Consider the following 23,857-nt stretch of genomic DNA (forward strand, 5'->3'; position numbering starts at 1 on the left):
CCAGAGACATTGCTAGTTACCAGATACCTAGTGAGCAACAGAGGAGCAGGAAGAAGCAAGGAGAAAGTCTACTGAACATCAGGTTCAAATTTGAGTTCAAGTTTAGTCTATTGTCAATCAGCCGTACATGTGTATACTACCAAATGAAACAATGTTCCTTCGGACCAAGGTGCACAACATAGTACATATGACTTACACATCGCAACACATAAATTAATATTACCATGAATAAATTAACAAATAATAAGGTAAATTTACAGCACAAATTTAAAAAGTAAAAAGTACAATGCTGCTGGTGTTTCATACATGATGAGATCTGGTTGATGGTAGGAGTTCAGTTATCTTATGGCCTGCTGGAAAAAGCTGTTTCCCATCCTAACGGTTCTTTTCTTAATGCTGCAGAACATCCTGCCTGTTGGTAAAAGGTCAAAGATGTGATGGATGGAAGGAATCATTGACAATGCTAATAGTCCTAAGGATGCAGATAGATATCTTTGATGTACGGAAGAGAGACCCCAATGATCCTTCCAGCAGTCCCCACAATCTTTTGTAGGAACTTGCAGTCAGATGCCTTGCAATTCCTTTAAAGAGAAGGGGCAAATGCCCTATAGGGACCCTTCTACAGTCCTGATGAAGGGTTCCGGCCCGAAACGTCAACTGATCTTTTCCACGGATGCTGCCTGACCTGCTGAGTTCCTCCAGCGTGTTGTGAGTGTTGCTTTGACCCCGGCATCTGCAGATTATTTTGTGTTTACCCTTACCAAACAATGCAGTTGGTCAGGACACTCTTGATGGTGTTCCTGTAAAAATTGGCTAGAGTAGGTAGGGGGGGAAACTTGCTTGCCTCAGTCTCCTCAGGAAGTGGAGACACTGCTGGGCTTTCTTGGTGTTGAGAGACCAGGTGAGATCATCCGTTATGAGCAGTCCTAGAAACTCGGTGCTCTTAACTCTCTCCACAGAGGAACCATTTATGTGCAGAGAGGAGTGGTCAGCCTGCACCTACCCACCTCCTCTCTAGGCAACCCATCATCAGTATTGATGCAGCCAACAACTGTTGTGTCATTGGCGAACGTGATGATTTGTTTTTTTGAACTGGATCTAGCAATACAGTCATGCAGCAGCAATGTAAACAGCTGGTGGGCTGAGCATGTAGCCCTGGGGAGTGCCCGTTCTCAGCGTGATGGGGCTAGATGTGTTTCTGCCAACACAAGCTGACTGTGGCCTTTCTGTCAATAGACCCAAAATCCAGTCACAGAGCGACGTGTTGAGACCCAGTGAAGACAGTTTACCCACCAGCTTCTGAGGGATGATAATATTAAATTAAATCAATTTCTCAAACCTTCAGTAATGCCCCCAACCCACCTCCATCTCCATTTCCCGTGTCCTTTTCCCTCTCTCACCTCATCTCACCCATCAACCTCCCAGTACTTTAACTTCATCCCTCCCCCTCCAGGTTTCAGCTATCACCTGGTGGTTCTCTCTCCCCTCCCCCACCTTTTAAATCTACTCCTAAGCTTTTTTTCTCCAGTCCTGCCAAAGGATTTCAACCCGGAACGTCAACTGTGCTTTTTATCATAGATGCTGCCTGGTCTGCTGAGTTGTGTGTGTATCAGTTTAACACTTTGTGAAACCTGAATGTTTATCCTGGTAGCGAAACACACCGCAGTGCCAGGAATTCATAATGACCACTAGATGGATGTGGGTGGAGGCTGCTGATTGTCTCAGAGCAGAGCCTTGAGCAGCTCTGGGCAAAGAACTGGCCGCAGACTGCATCATCTGGGCATGGGTGGCTGCTGTTTGTCCAGCAAGTGATAACTGGGTCAGTGGTCGTGTTGAGACCGAGCAAAAACTGACATGGAAACTGTAACCGGGAAATGTCAAAGTCTTTATTCACATGCGAACCTTAAGGAGAGAGAGAGTCCAAAAGAATCAAAGATAATCTCACTCTCCTAACACAATGTTTTATATTTCTTCAACTGAAAAATAACAATAACTAATTAATTACAGATTCAATTGCTATAATCACCTACTTTAATATTTTCAACACAGTCATGTAAATATGCAGAATTACATACTAAAACTCATCCCAGCCAGCAGAACCACTTTGAAAATTCCATACTGGTGTCTGTTCCAAAAGCCAAGACACACAAGATATACCCACCTTTTTTTTCGCAGTGTTGAGGGATGGCGCCATGAACATACACCTAACCGGAAGATAAAGAAACAAAACAAATCTCTCTTGCACTGTGAATTAAGTGGCAGGGATACACCTATAGTATAACAATGTGTTAATAGCAGAACATTCATCTATTGTCTTTCCTTATGTAGTTTCAATGGATCAGAACGTCTTCTTAAATTATGTACAATTTTTATTCCTTGAAGCCTGATCTTATTTTACTAAATCCGTAATTATGCTATCCATAATGCCATATAATGATCGCTATCATTTGATTAGTTGGAAAAGGTAAAGGCTTCCATCTCAAGGCAGTAGGTTCATGCCATGGAGGCCCTGCCAGTCCCCACAGTGGTGCCTCAGCAGTCTGAGTAATCTGTTAGAGGAGATTATTGGAATGATCAATCATTCCAATAAGCAACATGGTTGGTACCAGTACCTGCTGGACACAGAAGTAATTATAATGAGCAGGATTGTACTGCATAAGCAGGAGCGGGTTAACTATTCAGTGCAATACCTACAACAGTTCACAGGAAACATCAAATTAGATCCCATGATATTTTTTTGGGAAGAGCAGAATTTATCTTCTTCCTCATTTGTCTTCTGTTCCCCATTGTTTTAAATTGTTTTGTTTTAGCATTGCAGATTACTGGAACTCTTGTGGTGATACAATTTTAACCTATTGATTAGATCGTCAGTTTCTCCTGGCAGCAAGCCTACTAATCTAGGATTTGTAGATGACTCATACTAACCAGTTCTGTGAAGTTTCTTTTCAGGTTCTCAAAGGGAATGCAACAAGAAAGCCACTTAGTTATTCCTCAACCAAACCGGCACCCATTTGCTGAGGATACATGTAGATTCTTGACTGTATGCCTATGGAAAATTACTCTTTATAACCTCTAATGAGCCAGATTGTCTTCACAGCTTGCCAGTTGATCCACAGAGCAGTCTTTTTCTGCCCCAAGACTTCTAATTAAGGTTAGGGATGTTTGATAATGAACTGAGCCGAGTAGTGAAATACACATTGGAGTCCTGCTTTCCAAGAGTTGTTGGAAACTGCTTTTGAAATGGAGGCTGAAGGTCTCATCACAAAATAACATTGACAAAATTTGTTCCATAGACTTAATTCGTCACCTACATACCACCTCCATCCCCCAAGTGCTTCTGCTTAGTTGAGCAAAAGCACTAAGTCAGCCTTCTGCAAGTGGTTATATTCAATGACGGAGCCCAGAAGCTAATTCCATTTGTGCTTCTGTTTTACTTGACTAATGAAACAATAAAAATATCAATTATCAATCAGAACTGTGCAATGGATTGGCCACTTGGATGTTTTCACGCTATTAATTTATTTGTTTTTTTATTATAACTTCTAACAGATTTTTAAAAAATATTTTGCATGGTACTACTACTGGAAAACAGATTTCATGGCATATGTTAGTGATAATAAACCCAATTCTGATTCTGAAGATTCGTACCACAAAGTGTGATTCATGGAGTTGTATTCATTGATCTCCCTTTCTGGTGAATTTGATATGATCCATAAACAGGACATGATTCATTTAAAATGATTGACGAAGGGTGCTCACCTCTCATGATGCCTTCACCTGGGTTGGTGCAAAGTGGAGCCAGGCTCAAAGATGCAAGTAGTAGAACCATAAGTCAGCACAGAAAGAGACCCTTCTGCTCATTCCATCCATGCCAACCAAGGCAACCATCTAAGAAAATTCCATTTGCCCATATTTGACTCATACCCCACTAAAGCTTTCCTATCCATGTATCTGTTCAAGTACATTTTAAATGTTGATATTGTATCCACCTCAACCACTTCTTGTGGCAGCTTGTTCCGCAGACATTCCCCTTTCTCTCTCTCTACGAGATCAGTTGATCCTCAGGTTCCTATTAGGTGTTTCCCCTATCACTTTAAATCTATGCCCTCCAGTTCTTGATTCCTCAACCTTGGGGAAAAGAAAATTCTCTGCATTCACCTGATCAAGATTTTATACACCTTGATACAATCACCCCTCAGTCTCCAAAGAATAAATTCCTAGACTGTCCAAACTCTCCCTACAATCCAGTCCCTTAAGTTTCAGCAACGTCCTTGTAAATGTTTTCAGCACTCTTTGCACCTTAAGAGATGTTTGCTATCTTTCCTAGAACATGGTGACCAAAACTGAACACGGTACTCCCGGTGCAGCCTCACCAGTGTCTTGTACAACTGTACCATATGTTCCCAATTTCTATATTCAGTGCCCTGACTGATGAAGGCCAACATGCCAGAAACCTTCCTTCCCACGCTTGGCTACTTGTGTTGCTATTTTCAGGAAGGTACACCTAGGTTCCTCTGTTGTACAACACTCTTCAGTAACCTACCATTTATTGTGAAAGTCCTACCTTGATTTGCCTTCTCAAAATGCCACACTTAACACTTACCTGAAATAAAGTCCACTTCCAATCCTTCAGCCCACTTAATCAGCTGATCATTGTCCCACTGTAATTAATGATAACTTTCTTCTCTGTCTTCAGTACCATCGCTTTGGTGTCATTGAGACAGTTCCACTCTCAGAAGTCCAGGTCCAGTGCTGCGAGCAAGCATCATGAACTGACATCCTCCTTGGTTGCAGTTGCTAACCATGACCTCTTCTGTGCCTTGACATGTTCGTCACTCTCCATGGAGAGTTGCACTACAGCCTTCCTGGCTGTCGGATCTTACTGTAGATCTTATCTGCCCAAACCACCGGAGCTGACTTCACATGTTAGGACAGGCATGACCCTATCTCACGGGGGTATGAGGCCAATCGACTACCTGCACCTGGTGTGGCCTGTCTATCAAAGCAGTGTACCAGGGTCTGGCAGTTATATTTTTAAGTTTGTGCAATGAGATTCCTTTTGCAAAAATCTGTTTTCACTGAGGTTTAAATTTCTTAAAGAAATCAACAATATACTATTGTAAAGAAAATCCACATACAATTGATTTTTAAACTGACCTGGAGTAGGTGAGCTGGTCTTTTGGGATTAATACAACAGTGACCCCTGGTGTAGGGTGGACCAAACAAACAAAGTGAAGCTGCTCCAATGTTACCAGGACAAGATGCAAAGTTCAAAGTTCAAAGTTCAAAATAATTTTATCTAAGTACATACAAGTTATCATATATAACTTCAAGATTCACTTTCTTGCAGGCATCTATAATAAATGCAAGAAACACAATTGAACCAATTAATGACTGCACCTAACAGGACGGATAAATACCTAAAGTGCAAAAGGCAACAAACTGCAATAAAACAATAAATAAACAAACAAACAATCAAGCAATAAACATTGAGAACATGAGATGAAGAGTGTTTGAAAGTGAGTTCATAGGTTCTGGGCAGTTCAGTGACGGGGCAAACAAAATTGAGTGAAGTTATCACTTGTGGTTCAAGAACCTGATGCTTGAGGGGTAATAACTGTTCCTAAACCTAGTGGTGTGGTTCCTGAGGTTCCTGTACCTCCTTTCTGATGGCAACAGTGAAAAGAGAGCATGGCCTGGATAGTGAGGGTCTTTTATGATGGATGCTGCTTTCCTGCGACAGCGTTCCCTGTAAATGTGTTCAATGGTGGAGAAGGTTTTACACATGATGGACTGGGCTGCATCCATTACTTTTTGTAGAGTTATCTATTAGGCAGAGAACAGGCTTTTCTCTGCTGCTCAGCTGCAGGAACAATTCATCTTGCTTTCCAATTTCATTTCTTTATAGTTAAAAGTGCCATATTCTGATGACATATTTATCTTTGTCAAAATTAAATCATTTCCAGTTATTGGCTAATTTCTGGTCTATTGAATGTTGTCTTTGATCTATTGACAAATCTGAATTTAGATTAAAAAGATAGAAGAAAAATTATTGTCTTTGATGTATTTGTAACAAGAATTGAGCCTAAAGTAAAAACCAAGAGGGAAATGGCTTCTTTCCTTCTGAAGTAGGTTTCATTTACACATCATTGCAAATAATTGGAATGTTATACTCCTTATTGAATTTATTAGTTGGCTACATCTTGCTGAAACACAGTCCACTGCTTAGAAATGACACTTGCAGTCCCTTTATCTCCGCACTACAGATTCTGAGTCAGGCTCTGAGGTAACGACAATAACGGGTGGTGTGAAGCCAAGGGTTCACTCCCAAGAAGCCCTGAAAAGCCTTGACAGAAGAGAAAACTGGAAGCATGCCTTTGCCTTTGGTCAAAGCTGTCATGTGTATAAGAGTTCTCTGATAATTCTAATGCTAAGAGGCATTTAATAACTCAAAAGATTGATGGAAATGCATTTCATAAAATAAGTCATAGCAAATTCATAATATTGATCTACAGCAAAATATGAAGTATATATACATTTTTAAATACCTTTTCCTTTGCTTCATGATATACAATCATAGAATCCCCATCAAAATGAGTCAGATATCAGAACCTGCTGTATCAGTTATGAACAGTGCTACATCTCAACATTACTGGGCCCTGCCATTGTTTTAATGAGTCTAATGGTACAGCCTTCCCTCCACACACAGGCATACCATTTGTAAATATCTGAACAAATGCTCCAGACTACATACTCTCATTCAAATCAAGTGGCAAATTATGTGAAGCAATATAAATATGTGAAACAACATCTGTCATAGCTTGCAGTTTGCTATAAATAATTTTAATAATTATGAATCGCTTGCTGCAGCCAAGGCCAACAAAAATTAATGGAGTGAATGTTTTAAATTAAATAGTAAAAAAGCCCACAGGCTGCTGTGCAAAACATAACCATTTCTGAAGGAAGCTCTTCCAGTCAAAACAATTAATTGCCCTAGATAAACAGTCACATTCTTAGAACCACTGGGTGGTACAGAACAGAAGCTGATCTTTCACTTGTCATCTACTTAAAAAAACAATAGTTACCCTCTCCTCTTCTTTCCCCATACTTCTGATTATTTTTTCTCCTTGAAGTAAATTATTTAATTGCATTTTGAAGGCTGCTATGCCTACTATGCTTTCAGGCATTTAACTACGCTGTAATGTTAATGGATGCATATAAATGAAAGCTGGAGCAAGGCAAATTGAAAGGAAGTGGTAATTCCTGTTGGTGAGTGTCTATAGACCTTTGCAGATATTCAGCAGCATAATCACCCATTCAGAAGTCCTTACCAAGGTTCAAGCAGGAGGGATTAATAAACAAGAAAAGTAAAAGGAAAATGTGCCTTGTTGTAAAGACCAGCATTGGAATTGTGCAAAGCTTTTAGCTGGAAAATGGAAATGCTTGGATGTGGTATGTCACTGCACAGCACCACACCTGTGGAACTACAACATGACTGGAGAGGCAGTGGAACAAGTTTCAAGCAGGAATTGAAGTTATTGTCACTACAGCTGTTGGACCCGGCTCTGTGCTGATCAGTAGTAGTAAAATGTCATGCATCAAATGATAACACCTCTGTTTTACCTCTATGCCATGAAGAGAATTCTCCAAGGGCAATGACAATTAAATCCTCTTGCATAATAACACACACACAACGCTGGAGGAACTCAACAAGTCAGACATTTTGGACCGAGACCCTTCATCAGGATTTGGAAGTGCTGCCTGATCTGCTGAGTTCTTCCAGCATTTTGTGCGTGTTACTCTGGATTTCCAGTGACTTCAGAATCTTTTGTGTGTGTGTTCTTGTATAATGGTTGGTGTACTCATTCAGCCTTGAACAAAGTGGCTTTCTTTTCTGCATAGTGCCATCGAAAGTATGAAATCGTGCTTACAAGTCAGCTTATTCAGACATCCTGCATGCCATCACAGTCTTCCAGGGAAAAGTGCTTCGACCAGCATTTTACTATTCAGTAAAGTATGGGGCAACCTCCTGCATATGCTAATTCAATTGTGCTGATACTAGTGGTGGGAGTTGGGGAAGTGTGAATGGATGATGGAGGGACAGGTTATGGAAATTTGAATGTCAGGTTGATTGCGTGTTGCATAGTCTGTCTATAGCCCTTCCTTTATAATAAACAATTGAAATCAATAAACAGAAATTAAGCATCACTATCAACAATGTTTCTGGGAGAATTACTGTCAAAATTACTCAAGTCTGAATGATAAGTGAAAAATGAGAAAGATCTTAAAGAACAGTTGAAATATTTTTCCTTTATGTTACAGTGTGTTTTCCCTGACTTTCGGTATAACCTGACAGTCCTGCATTTTCATTTCAGATGGGCATAATTATCTTTTTATCTCCTTCATGCTAGCACCACAGGAATGACATGAAGATTGAATAGACCCGGAGGTTATAAATTAATGAAGTACTCACCTGTTGTGGAATTATTCCTCCTTCGTCGTTTGTCTTGTCCAATGATAAATGAGTGGGATTCTGGCAAGGATGCTTCTGCCATTTTCTATCTCTGCTGTGGTTTGAATAATATCAAAATAAATTGACACTATCAATTGAAATTCAGATTATTGACAATTGTACCTTGGTTGATAAAGTTTTGACTTTGAAGGATATTCAACTTACAAGACATTTTTTGAACCATGTGGATTTGAGATTATTTTTCATGCCTGAAAAACCATTACATTCCCCTCCCTTCTCTGGCACCTTCCTTATTGACCTTGTCCCGGTTTTCTGCTTGCACATATGTGGTGCCTTTATTGGGATTATACTCCGACTCACATTTTGTGCCATTTTAAAAAAAGTCAATTGCCAATGCTGCATATTTTAAAAGATGTTAAATAAGCTGTTGAGTTATAAATATCCTAAAACCATTATGATTTCTGTCACACTTACTCCAACCTTGCACTGATTTCTTTGAACATTACATGATGTTGTTCATAATGAAGAACAATATGATCCACAATTATGATCTGGTAACCAAAGAACTAGTACAGCAGCTTACTCTCAAGAGACAGTAACGCAGCAAAGAACAATAAAAGCCTCACCACAAAATATTGGTGTGGCTTTAGTCAGTATACCCAAGCAGGTTAACGGATATAAGACAGATGTTTATGTCTAGACTTTTACCTCCAGAATCACTAAATTGGATTTCCCTTGAGTTCTTTTTATAGGACGGAATCACAAAAGACTTAAGTAGTGCTACTACTATTATTAAATTCTTTTGAGTGACGCTGATAAATATTTTATTCAGTTATCTGTTATAATCTGCTATCAGCAACACTTCTGTCTTTGTCCACAACTGTCTATGTGTCTAAAGTGTTGATCTTTTATTAACAGATTATGTTAAAAGGATAGGTTGGATAAGGACACCGCTTCAGGAATTGTGGCTTTTGTGTACTTTATAATGTTTGCGTATGAAAAATGTCTAGTAAGACGTCTGTATTTCTTAAATATTTCTGCAGCGATTGGATAGATGTATGGCTGCATGACAGGTTTTATCAATGTGCCCCTACATATGGGTTTGGAGGAATTTAATAGTGACCAATAACTGATTCCAAATGTTTAGATATATGCTTATGGTATGTTTGTCACAACTGTTTTTGTGTGAAATTTGAAAAATAGATGATTTGTTAGTGCTCATTTACTGACATGAGCAATATAGATTTTCTTTATAATTTTAGCAGTGCAATGCGATTACCTCTTCATTTGTTTGTAGTTGTTGTATAAGTTATTGTTAATATTAACTGTCATGGCAGTTTTAAATTGATGGGAATCCTATGCATTTGATTTAAATAATTCTGCAAATGATTCATCAATTTTAACTAATTCTTCTATTCCCTAATGATCCCAAATAGATAATGAGATTTTCCTTCTCAATAACCTCACAAAATAACAGACTCTTGGTATTTTGTGAAGCAAAAGAGTTCAGAAACTTCAAGGAAAACTCTAGTTGCCCTGTGGCATTTTTTTTCACTCGTTTGAATATCGTCTTGTATTTATTTCCAGGCCACTTAACATGGCCAGCTCAGATGTAAGTAATCACTTCTCCGTGTTTGTGGGAAGGGAAAGTGTGAATTCCAAGTCTGAGTGCTAAGAGATGTGTTCCCTGAGGACTCTGCTAAAAGAAGGCACACTGAAATAGTATACAGCACAAAATGCACCTCATGTCAGTGCAGAGTAGACTAATGCATAAAGGCAAAAAAATCACCTTTAATTTTCCGGTAGAGAAGTTCACATAGCTTTACACCTCCTCAGAGAATTCAACAAAGTTATTAATATTTTACATGTGCATTTTTACGATTTAGGATGCCATTTCTATTGCATGCAGTCATAGTAATTCCAAAGTGCAAATAATTATATGCATAAAGTATGACTTTTGTGCATTCTGTAATGCTACAAGTTCTCAACTACAGTACTTAATAGAAATATATTCAGCAACAATCATTAAGAAATTAAGAATCAAGCATCTTTACAAATATATTAGTAGCAGTTTGTTGTATTGAATTGACACACTTAACAATAAATAAAAACAAAATAAAATATAAGTTATGTTTGAATATTCTTAATTTTTAATGAATTTTTCTACATAGCTGAACTATGACCTGCGTAGTTGTTCATGAAATTATAATATTCTATTAAACTTACATAGTTTATGTCCTTCATATAGGTTCAAAATACCTAATGTACCCAAAATACTGTCCATCATTTTATTTCTGTCCTTGTCTCTGGGGCCTTTGCATCAAAGAAACCTGACTGGCAAATAATTTTTATAAACATGTGGGTCACCATTTAATATAGACCTAGAAAATGCTGCAAATATATTTAATATTATCAAATATTAAATAGAAAAGATCAGGTAAAGGATTCAGATGAAGCGCTTGAGCTGAAAATTCACATTTTGTGAGATAAAGAGATACCAAATCCAAATGTTTTAATTTTCAATCAGATACTGTAAATCTGTTGTATTTATCATCCCATGAGAGTTATGTTAAGCCAAAAGTTACATCACAATTATAGTACACTTGAATCGAAAAGTTATAGTATAATTGAACATAATCTAGAGTGCAAATATAGACAGGGTCTCTTTTGCACTGTTATCAGACTCTTGAATGGATCTCGTGTACGATAAGGTGAACTCTTGGCCTCATAATGATGTTGCACTTGTTGATGTTGATGTTGAACTATAGTCTTCAGGTAGCTGTTACTCTTAATTATGCCATTGTTATTGCTTTACCTTATGTTAGCTCAATGTGTAATGATTTGATCTGTATAAACAGAATGCAAGACAAACTTTCAACTATATCTTGGTATACAGTATGTGTCATTAATAAACCAATAACAGCACCAAAGTATTTTTTTACCAACATAATGTGCAGTTTTACCATTCTTAGGTAATGTATACAGCACTCATACTCACTGCGAAATGTATATTTTTCTTTTCAAATCTTTTTATTGTTATATACAGGAAAAATAACATGAGTACATCAAAGTAACAACACTTACAATGCCTCAAAAAAAAATTATCTTAAAGATTGAAAAAAAAATTTGTGATAACAAAAAAAACCTACTAAGCAGAAAAGTGAGGGAAAAAAGAACCCATTAGGTGTACAACCCTGGAGTCATGCATCATACAAAGAGCTTCTAAAAATAAACATCAAACCGCCAGCAAGAGAAGAAAACATACTAAAAAAATTTACAATTAGATCGTGGAAAAATTATATCATTTAACTCAAATGATAATAACGAGCAAATGAGCCCCATCTTTTCTCAAAGTCAAATAAAGGTTCAAAGGTTCAACTTCTAATTTTCTCCAAACTAAGACATAGCATCACTTGAGAGAACCATTGTGACAAAGTGGGAGCTGATGTATCCTTCCACTTCAACAAAATGGCCCTCCTAGCTATCAATATAACAAATGCAATAACATGTTGGTCAGACACAGAATACCATGAATATTTTGAGGAACTATTCCAAAGAGCACGGTTAATTTATTAGGTTGTAAATTAATTTTAAGTGCTTTAGAAATTGTTGAGAAAACCAACTTCCAGAACGGTTCCAATACAGAACAAGACCAAAACATATGTGTAAGTGTAGCTATCTCAGTTTTACATCTATCACAATGACTATCAACATCAGGAAAGATTTTAGAAAGTCTCTCCTTTGTCAAAGGATAACGATGTACAATTTTAAATTGAATTAATGAATGGCTAGCACAAATTGAAGAAGAGTTAACCAATTTCAATATCCACATCCAATCCTCCGTCATATGAGTCAAATTAAGTTCCTTTTCCCAATCCTGTTTAATCTTACAAAAAGGACACTTATCCCATTGTAATAATAAATTATAAATTCTTCCAATAGAACCCTTAATCAAAGGATTCATACTCATAATAGTATCTAACAGGTCAGCCTCCAATATGTAAGGAAAATTACTTCAATATTTTTGTAAAAAATATCTAACTTGAAGGTATTGCAGAAAGTGTGATTATGAAAGAGAATATTTATCAATTAATTGTTCAAAAGACATCAATCTATCTTCTTTAAATAAATCCAAAAAAGAATTAATACCTTTATTTTTCCAAAGTAAGGAATAATTGGATCACTCAAAGAAGGCTTAAAAAAGTAATTTTGGCAAATTGAACTATAAAGTTTAAATTTTTTAAGATTAAAAAAATTGAGGAACTGGAGCCAAATTTGTAAAGAATACTTAATCACAGGATATAGGTTTAAATTAACAACTTTACTTAATTGCATAGGTAAAGGAGCTCCCAATAATGAGGTTAAATAAAACTGTTTTACAACTTTCAGTTCCAGGTCTACCCAAATTGGTCGATCACTCTTATCAACCCAATATAAACAAAAAGACATATATCGCACATGCAAAATGTATATTTTATATATTTGCCACAGTGAGCTCTTGTATCAATGCAATTAATTTACTTTTCATTAAAATATCTGTTGCATGTTGATTTTTAATTATTATTTCTCAGGTTCACCAGAGCAAAGGTCCGAGCTTCTCAGCTCTACATTGCTGTGCAACCGTCCTTGTTGCTAAAGTATAATATTCTTATTCTGGCATTCATAGCAAGAGGATTTGAGTACAGGAGCAGGGAGGTACTACTGCAGTTGTACAAGGCCTTGGTGAGACTACACCTGGAGTATTCTGTGCAGTTTTGGTCCCCTAATCCGAGGAAAGACATCCTTGCCATAGAGGGAGTACAAAGAAGGTTCACCAGATTGATTCCTGGGATGGCAGGACTTTCATATGATGAAAGACTGGATCGACTAGGCTTATATTTGTTGGAATTTAGAAGATTGAGGGAGGATCTTATTGAAACGTATAAAATCCTAAAGGGATTGGACAGGCTAGATGCAGGAAGGTTGTTCCCGATGTTGGGGAAGTCCAGAACGAGGGGTCACAGTTTGAGGATAAAGGAGAAGCCTTTCAGGACCGAGATTAGGAAAAACTTCTTCACGCAGAGGGTGGTGAATCTGTGGAATTCTCTGCCACAGGAAACAGTTGAGGCCAGTTCATTGTCTATATTTAAGAGGGAGTTAGATATGGCCCTTGTGGCTAAAGGGATCGGGGGTATGGAGGGAAGGCTGGTACAGGGTTCTGAGTTGGATGATCAGCCATGATCATACTGAATGGCGGTGCAGGCTCAAAGGGCCGAATGGCCTACTCCTGCACCTATTTTCTATGTTTCTATGTTTCTTGTTCCCAATAGTAGCTGAGATACATGCAGTCCGCAAGACTCTTATAGTAGTGTCATTATATTAATTAGTTTTTAATTGTGTTGATAAGCTAAAATATTGAGATATAATAATATATTTTAAAATCCGAACAATATTTCTAAAATCAAGAAAAACATTAAATTCACAAATACAACTAGTGTTTTGATCCACAGATATACTGTAGTATTATGTTTCCTTAGTTCATGCAAGAAAATTCTTCTGGAACCTATTGCTTTTTGAGCTGTTTTATATTTTTGCATCAATGATGTGACTTCCATGTTCACATCTTTATTCTTCTCCAGCCTCTGGATCACTTGGTTATGAAAATATAAAGAATCACAATTCTTCATCGCTCAACTTTACAGGACCTGTGGATCTAGTGCATGTTTCTGTTTCTTATTGCAGTTTGCATTTATTATTAAAATGGCAAACACCCTTGGAGTTAGGGCAACTTTCCAGTTGAATAGACTAAAGGGAGAATTAAATGAAAGTTGCTAACATAAAGGTATTGTTGGAAATAAATCTGCTGCAGAATACAGCAAATTCTGTAAACTGTTTACTTACCATTTTCTATTCAGCAGATAAAACACATATTTCACCCTCTAGACTTAATCTGCCCTCGATCATTTACATCAAAATTCTTTCCTTATCATTGACTGGTATAGCAGCATATTTAGCAAGCTTGTGTTCTCCTGGGCGAGTTGTTCTTGTTTACCCTCATATCACTGAATTTCACTAGAGCCATTCATGAAAGGATATTCCTGCTCCTAAGTCCTGTTATTGGCCAGGGTAGGAGGAATAACCTACCTTTCTTCAGAAACTAGCTATGCAATAATTTCCATCCCTCTGAGACAGCAGGCAAGGATTTAGTGTAATGAGCCTCCAGAACAATAGCATCTTTGACCTTAGCACTAATGTGTCAACCTACATCTTGTCCTAAAGTCTTGACAGTGGGAAATGAATTTACAACCTTCTGATTCAGAGGAGCAAGTGCCATTAACTGAGATCATGCGCTGCACTGGGTTATCTTTGTCCTTCTGCAAATAATGTAAGAAAAGTAATAAAAGAATAAAATATTGTAGCTAACAATTCTGCATTTTAACATTTACTCAAATAAATATACAGTTTAAACTATTATTCCATAAATCTATTTGCATAATTCTACACATTGGAAAGATACTCCAAAATCTGAAGCTAAGCCACATTGTCCTGGGATCTAGTGAAATTGCAGCCAATCGAAAAGTTCTTAGTGAAGTTTCAATTTATATAATATAGTACAGTTTGCAGACCCATTACATATTGAATAATTAACTCCATGATGAAGGAGCGGACCAGAAACATTAAGTGGCGACAGTAATGAAGTAGAAAATATGCATTATTGGTAAGATCTCGAGTGTACATTGCAAGATATGGGCACTCAGGTTTAACTTTACTTTTAGACCGAATCTAGCCTACATACTTCCTGTGTTGTGTAGTTCCTCGTTTGCAGTCCTTCAGATATACTTCACACAGAAATACTGCCAAGAAGGTGATTTGATTAAAGTTGAATAGATGGTTCTGAAAGGTTATCTAAGCCATTTGTTGTTGCCAGTTTTGCCATCAGCCTTGCTATTTTTCTCTTCAGTGCTGCCTTGCATGCTTGAGAGCTGAGTTCTTTTATGGCCTGATTAATTAATTCATACCATGGTGTGGGAAAAAAAGCAAGTATTTTAAATTATTGACTAAGGAGACTGGGAATTAAGGCCCAGTTTCAAAGCTTTTAGCCCTGCGATCAGCAGTTGGTTCAGCTTGTCAGAAACAATGCTACTGGTTCTGTTAATTGTTCTCCTGTGAATCCTCCACCTCTGTCAGCAGCATTCTGCACAACTATTAAAAGCTTAAAACGATTGAATAACATGAGGCTTAACATTGAGTTGCTGCTTTTTTTTAATTGTCTGGCACAGCAAAATCGGCAATAAACTGAAGCAAAAAGGAAAGGCTTGCTCTCCATCTTCTCCTTTGACCCGAATGTTCCTGATGCTCCATCTTAGCTAAAAGGGCTAATTATTGAGATTATCTGCACTGCAGAATGATGTACCAATGCTCAACCAGAAGCTGTCAGCCTCCAAGAACTTCGAAGGCTTGCAAGCCATGCCAGCATGTGGGTTGGGAGCTTTGGTAGAGAAGAGAGAGTAAGGCTGTTCCATGAGTTATGCCAAAGTGGCACAGCAGCTGCACAGTTACTGCTGCTGCCTCCCAGCTCCAGCAATCCCAATCTCATATGCATGTCCACACAGGGTTTGCTCACTCTTTTCATGGCTGCATAGGTTTCCTCTTCACCTCCACATCTCTTCCATATCCCAAAGACATGTTGGTGAATGGTAAAATAATAAAGGAACATTAATGGACATGTGTGATAGAGAATAAATTGCAAAATATAAAGCTAGGGAGAATGGAGTCAATGTGTTACTCTCATTTGCCACTGACCTGTTTTAATGGAAGGCAAATTACAATGAGTCATGTTTGTCTGACAGAATAGAGTTCATGCGTGCCATGACGAGCCTCTTGAAGCTCTTTGTGATGGTGGATGCAAGAGCCACTGGGCAATAGTTACTGAGGCATGGTACCTTGCTTTTTTTGGTACATGCATTTCCATTTCAGGATGGCATATGGATTGAAGGGCAACTTCAAATTGGTGGTGCTCCCATTCTTCTGGAGTCTTGTCCATCTGGCTGGTAGAGTTTGTGGATGTGATACGTGCTATCTAAGGATTCTTGGTGAGTTGCTGCAGCAAGTTCTGCAGATGATACAAACTGCTGCTCCTATAGTTCAGTGATGGAGTGAGTGAATGGTTCTGGATGGAGTGCTTATCAAATGGGCTGCTATGAATTTACCTGTATGCTGTTGAACTTCCTGAGCATTGCCGAGGCTGCACTTCTTCAAGCAATTGTATTCCATTACACCCCTGACTTGAGTGTCGTTGATTGGCGGCAGTCTTTGGAGAGTTAAGAGGTGAACTATTCACCAAAGCACTCCTAGTATCTGACCTGCTTTTGTAGCCACATTGTGAATATGGCAACTCCAGTTCAGTTTCTGGTCAATGGTAATCCTTGCATATTGGATTCTGAGATGGCATTGCCATTGACTGTCAGGGGATGATAGGTGGATTTTCTTTTGTTGGATGTGTCATTGCCTGACACTTATATGGTGTGAATAATACTTGGGCACGCGGCCAAGTGGTTAAGGCATTGGACTAGCGACCCGAAGGTCGTGAGTTCGAGTCCCAGCCAAGGGAACGTGTTGTGTCCTTGAGCAAGGCACTTAATCACACATTGCTCTGCGACAACACTGGTGCCAAGTTGTATGGGTCCTAATGCCCTTCCCTTGGACAACATTGGTATTGTAGAGAGGGGAGACTTGCAGCATGGGCAACTGTTGGTCTTCCATACAAACTTGCCCAGGTTGCACCCTGGAGAGTGAAGACTTTGCAGGCGCAGATCCATGGTCTCGCAAGACTAATAAATGCCTTTACTAGTACTTGACCCTCTCAGTCTAGGGCTGGTTATACTGCAGGTCTTGCAACAAAATGAATGCTTCATTATCCAATCAGTCATGAATGATGGTAAGTGTAATCCAGTTCTCAGCGAACATCCCTATTTCTGACCTCATGATCGAAGCAGCTGAAGATGGCTGGCTCTAGGTCTCTACTGCCTAGGAACTTCTGCAGAGCTGTCCTGGGACTGAAATGATTGATATGAATACAAATGCATAATACAACTTGAGTTTCCACCTGTGATTGCAATAAACTGTAAACTAGAAATTCAGTTCCGTAAATTTCTTTCATTCCAGTTTTCTGTGCAAATGACTACCATCCAGTAAATTAGTACTATCCACTGGAGGTGACAACCAGTGTAATAAAGTGCTTTCAGAGGTTAGTTATGCCTGAGTAAGGACATGGACCTGCTTCAATTCACTTGTTGCCACAATAGGTCTATAACAGATGTTATTTTTCTGGCTTTCTATTCTGCTCTGGACCATCTGGACATGTCTGTCAGGCTGTTGTTTATTGACAACAGATTGGTGTTCAACACCATCATCCTCTCAGAACATTGTCAAGTCCAAGACCTGGACTTCTAAATGTCCCACTGCAATTGAATCCTCATCTTCTCTATTGGGAGATGGCAATCAATAAATGACATGCGATATTTCTTTTGATTTCATTTGAATTTTTATTCAAGAATGGCTTGGACCCCAGCAGGTCTTAACTATGGTCACAATGCTTTTATTAAATGAGACAAATGGAATCCTGCAGACCACCCCTGGGTTACAACCCAGGTTTATGGACACCCATATATATGAGTAACTGCCCATAGTATCATTACATTCAGTAGTACAATTTGAGTACATAAATTTGTTCCTACAAATGGCAAAATTAAATTTCTGCCTCTTTCTATTGATGTTATTCATCACAGTACTGTGGAGGTATGTTTACTATATAAAGTTATGTAACTCTCACCTTGGCTCGCAGCTTAATATAGGGGATGATAGCCCCCGGCCCGGCCAAACTTAAGGGTTCTTGTTTGGGTGGATGCTGCGCAATGTGTCCCCTGTTACAAATCAGTACCATGAAATAACAAACAGTACACAATATGCGATTAAATGGTTGAGCTTTATAATTCTTAATTTGACTATATGGTTAGTAAAGAAAACAAAAAAAGGCCCATTCTCATGAAGCAAGTTGATCGTGCAAAGTAGGAGCTCACTGATAAAGCTGTTCGTCCACCATCAACTTCCTCCGATCGTCTCTGACCTTTGGACCCTCGCTTCAAGTCCACTCCGTCCAGCGGTCGACCAACTCTCTCCATTCACGTCTTTACTCCTCATCTCTCCCCAGCAAAAGACCTGCAAATTCCTGGCTCCCAGACACACAAGAAAGAACAACATCCTGCTCATTGACTAACATGTCCCGTTACTTCTGGTCATAACCCAAACATTGCTGCTACAGAGAAACCATTACCTCAGCAGTGGAACATTACAAAGAAGCTATTACAGCGCGTTACACTCTCCCTCCACCAAATTTAGTCATGTCCTCATGGCGTTGAGATAATTCGCCAACCCTTCCTGCAAAACACAAAGTCCAATCCAGGTGCACAAGGCAGTGACATAGCTCCCCAAAATGGTAGGTGTCACACTCTGCTCCCCTGGTGCTACGTAAGCCAGCCTATCCAGGGGTCTTCGAATTCTTTGAGACCTCCGCACCCCCTCACCTAACTCTAAAGGTTCAGACACTACTGGGGAAACTTCCGGTCTACCTGGCAAGGCATCCCCCGACCTGTAACTCGTGCCCACCTGCAACGTGGACCCCTCTATCCCATGGCCAAGCCCCACTTCTTCCCCTGCAGAGTCCCGCTGCAACCCAGGCTGTCCACAGATAGCAACCCCCCCCACCCCCCCACTTAACCTGACTCAGCGGGGAAAGGGACGGAAGTCTCTTCCTCAATCAATGGGGAGTTAGCGAAAGGTAGCATATACCACACATCCGGATCACCATCCCCTGAATCAGTATCCCTCTCGGGGGTGGGGGCCAGCCTAACCTCACCTGCTGTGGGCCCTGCAGTCACTCCGCATTTCCACAGAGTCCTCTTACTGGGTGTAGGCTCCAAGTCATGCTCCGGGTCTACCTACACCTCTTGTCCCAGGGGCAGCAGGTGGTTTCCAGACATCCCACTCAGCAAAAACTCATTTCAGGGAGGTCTCAACCACATAGCAGTCTGTGTCAATGAATTTGTTCACTTTGCAAGACATCAGATTCACAAGTATTTTGTGAGACTTCTGAATTCTGTCTTAATGTGCCATGTTCACGAAAGTTGCTGTCTTGGTTGATGAGCAGGCATAGTTTTTTGCTATTTCTGAATCAGGAAGCATTTTCCTGAATAGCTTTCCTGTGTGCTTACACACCTGGAATGGCAGGTTATGCTCAACGATGAAAGATGTAAAGTACACCTCAGCTCCAGTGACCTTCTCTGTCAGACTGGTTTTCTGCTGAAAAGAACTGTGAAATACTTGAGCAGCCTTCCCTGCGGTTAGCCTCCCGAATATGTTGTGGTCCCCAAAAGAAATAAAAGCCTAAGGTGTATCCTTATTACAGGTGTCTGATTGCATGTGTGTCCGTAGTCACACACACACACACACACACACACACAGCCTGCAATAGTCGGGATCAGAACTTACATTTTTACATCGAAATGGGGGATTTCAAATGAGTAATTTAGAAGACTGTATCTTCAAGTTCAAGTTTACTGTCATCTAGCTGATTGTCCACAAATGAAACAACCTCTGTCCGGACCACAGTGTAGCCATAATACATATATCATGCACACCATATAAAACAATCTACTAGCATATTATTTAATAAAGTGTAATTCAAAATGCATATCAAGTGCGCAGCACAGGTAAACAGTTTGCTGTCCTAATGACGAGACCTCAGTGGGGGCCGGGTATTTATTAAAATCGGCTTTTCTTCTGAAAACAGCTGCGCTGAAACCCAGTCCATCGCAGGCTTCGATGTACCTGTAAGTGTAAGTGTTTCAGGAAAAAAAACCTGAAGAATTTGCTTGCTGTGAGCACGTTTTTAAAGATGTCTTAGTGGACGATTTTGGAATTTTGCACCAATTTAAACCCCGCTCTAATCCCCTTTAAGATGCCAATGTGCCCCGCCCGTATAGGACAACCTCGTGTAGTGAGGTAGTCACCGCCAGCCTTGGGAATTTCTTCGCCAGGCTTTTGTACTTCATCACTGACAGCTGTCCAGATGATTTCAGTATCATTACAGACAGCAGTAACTGAACTAATAGAATATGGAAGAGAGAGAGAAGTTGACTGTAAAGTCCGCCCACAGAGAAAACTGATAGGTTTGCTTAGCACAAAGAGAGATCAAGCAGGGTTCATTAATTTTCTTCTTTCTTTTTTTTTCCCTCTCCCTTTTCCTCTCTAAAAAATCGATTTCTGGGATATTGTATATAATTTGCGGGCATCAGGAAGCCGTTATCGATATGTGGGAGATTCCCAGAACTCCTGGGAGAGGTGGAATGTCTGGGTTTTGATGGACAATCTTGAGAGGCCCATTCCCATCCTCTGGTTTCACCTGGAAAACTGGTATGTTTGGCAACTGACTCTCCATCACATAGGGTGTAGCCACCCAGAAGTCAGCCAACTTATGCTTTCCAGGTAACTCTAAGTTCCTTATGAGGACTCTGTCTCCCGGCAGGAGTTAGGAGAACCTCACCCTCTGATCATACCTTCTCTTATTCATTTGATTCTGCTTGGCAGTCGCAAGCCTGGCTAATTCGTAAGCCCTTTCCAGCTCCCTTCTCATATCAGACACATACTTCAGATAAGTCTTCGGTGTTAAGTCACCCTCCCCAGTCCCAAAACAAAGGTAAATGGGCAACCTTGCTTCGCACCCAAATATCAGATAGTACCCAGTAGCTTCATTTCGGGTACAGTTGTAACTGTGAACCAGATGCCCAATATGTTGAGCATCAGCTCTTCTTGCTGATCTCCAGTGTCCCGAGCATGTCTAACAAGATCCGATATAACCTCTCAGGCTGAGGATCACCCTGTGGATGATAGGGTATGGTCATCAACTTCTCGACTCCAAGCATGTCCAGTAATTCATGGATGAGTCTGCTCTCGAAATCCCATCCCTAGCAACTATGTATCTGCCTGGGAAGGCCATAATAGATGAAATACTTCTGCTATAACACTTTTGCCACCATAGATGCCCTCTGGTCCTTGGTAAGAAAAGCTTGAGCATATCTGGTATAGTGGTCTGTGATGACTAAGACATTCTCCATGTTGCTGGCATAGGGTTCTATTGACAGGAAATCCATACACACCAGGTCCAGAGGCCTCACATTCTGCAAGTGGGACAACTTGCAGTATTCTTTGACCTCCGACTTCATCCGGGGCCAGTTAAACTGGTCTCTGAGCAATCCATAGGTCTTCACCACCCCCAAATGTCCAGAATCATCATGAAGTGACTTCAACACAATCCTCCGATACTTCTTGGGCAGAAACAGCTGGCAATGCCGAGGTCAGTCTGGGGGGTGACGTTGGTTCTTCATCTCTAACATAGGCCATTCTCAGGTCAGGTTACAGTAAATATGGGGTATGGCGTCATCAGAAGCCCCCAGTTGATCCACTGCTCGATCCTGCCCCCCTTTCCCTCTGCCTTCAAGGTGATGGCAACCTAATACATGTCCTTCACCCCTGGGGCAGGTACGCTCTCCCACTCCTCATCCCTGACCAGTCCCTAAGAAACGATTGAACCCTGTCTTTGAAATCTTCGCCCCCAGCTACCGCTACATCAGCGCTGGTCTGCATTAAAAGGAGAGCTGCACCCACAATCACAACTTTAACAATACTTAACAGGCAAATTAACAATTAACAATTCATCCAGAGTACGAATACCAACCCCACTCAGGGTAATCACACAGCATCCAATGGATCAATCCCGGATGAGCCTCCACAACTGTAACTTCCGCCTCAGCTAGTGGCTTCATGTAGGGGATGATAGACCCCGGCCCGGCCAAACTTAAGAAATCTCATTTGGGCAGATGCTGTGTGATGTGTCCCCTGTTACAAATAAGTACCATGAAATAACAAACAGTACTCAATATGTGATTAAATGATTGAGCTTTATAATTCTTAATTTGACTATATGGTTACTAAAGTAAACAAAACAAGGCTGATTCTCATGAAACAAGTCTACTGCACAAGATTGAAGCTCACTGATAAGGCCGTTCGTCCAGCATCGACCTCCTCCAATCGTCGCTGACCTTCAGACTCTCGCTCCAAGTCCACTCAATCCTGCGGTCGACCAACTCTTTCCATTCGCGTCTTCTCTCCTCATCTCTGTCCTGCAAAAGACCCGCAAATTCCCAGCTCCCAGACATACAAGAAAGGACAACATCCTGCTCATTGGCTAGCATGCTCTCTTATCTCTAGTCATAACCCAAACATTGCTGCTACAGAGAAACCATTACCTCAGCAGAGGAACATTACAGATAAGCCATTATAGCGTGTTACAGTTGTTTTGTGTATTTTCCAACTTATGGACAAAATTAACTGTAAGAAGGTAAGCTACCTGTGGCCAGTATGTATTATGGTTTCGTAGTTAAGCATTGATGTGGTTCTCTAACTGTATCTATGTGATATTTGAAACTTGATCATTATTGGACAGATGCCTCATATAGTATGACTCTTTTAGACAACAACAATAGCAGTGTAGACATCACTGGACTTACTGAATTATTAAATTTACATGTGCCACAACTGGAAAGGAGAGGGACAATATAGATACCCTGACGAGTTATGTCAGGAGCTTAGCATGTATAAATAAGATGGAGGACCATTCAACTAGTTTAGTGAATGAATATACATGATTTTCACTGTGAATATATTGTGGAAGTTGAAGGAGCTGGTAACGTTGTGGGAACACAAAACATTTTGAAATACAAGCATAAAAAAGCAATCACCTTAATGAAGATTAGATCTGAATTATATAGCATGCTGATAAATCTCTTTAGGCAAAGTTGGAGTCTGACTTGGATTTAACTCTGTTCGCAGGAAATTACTGCTAAATCTAAACAGGTCTAAAAAAACATAGCATCTTAAGAACCAAATATTTTGGGTATGCATGCTTGTTTGACTAGAAGATTCCAAAGCTTGTTACTGAATAGATTTGTTTATTAACTATGCATGCTTGTAAGTTATTTGTTTCTCACTTCCCTCATGGTTCTGCCTCCTTCTACTACCCCATTGTGCTTTCCCCTATTCCTTATTCTCCTTTCCTGCCTATCCCCTCCTTGCTTCCCCTCCCCCACCCCTTGGTCTTTCCCCTCACCGGTTTTTCACCTGGCACCTACCTGCCTTCTCCTTCCCACCCTCCCCCCACCTTCTTTATGGGGCCACTGCCCCTCCCTCTTCGTCTTGACGAAGGGTCTCGGCCCAAAATGTTGACTGTTCGTTTCCACGGATGCTGTCCTACCTGCTGAGTGTCTCCAGCGTGTTGTGCGTGTTACTTTG

General features: G+C 40.0%; 1 long non-coding RNA gene across 1 annotated transcript; it reads right to left on the reverse strand.

Annotated features, from left to right (window-relative positions):
• Nucleotides 1-279: 279 nt before the first annotated feature.
• On the reverse strand, nucleotides 280-22,690 carry LOC134349010 (uncharacterized). The gene is made up of 3 exons (XR_010018558.1): nucleotides 22,562-22,690; nucleotides 8,474-8,567; nucleotides 280-412 (listed from the first exon to the last, which is right to left on the reverse strand). It is a non-coding gene; the product is annotated as an uncharacterized LOC134349010 (long non-coding RNA).
• Between the last annotated feature and the right edge of the window lie 1,167 nt (nucleotides 22,691-23,857).

This window comes from Mobula hypostoma, chromosome 7, assembly GCF_963921235.1.
Source record: "Mobula hypostoma chromosome 7, sMobHyp1.1, whole genome shotgun sequence".
NCBI classification, from domain to species: domain Eukaryota; kingdom Metazoa; phylum Chordata; class Chondrichthyes; order Myliobatiformes; family Myliobatidae; genus Mobula; species Mobula hypostoma.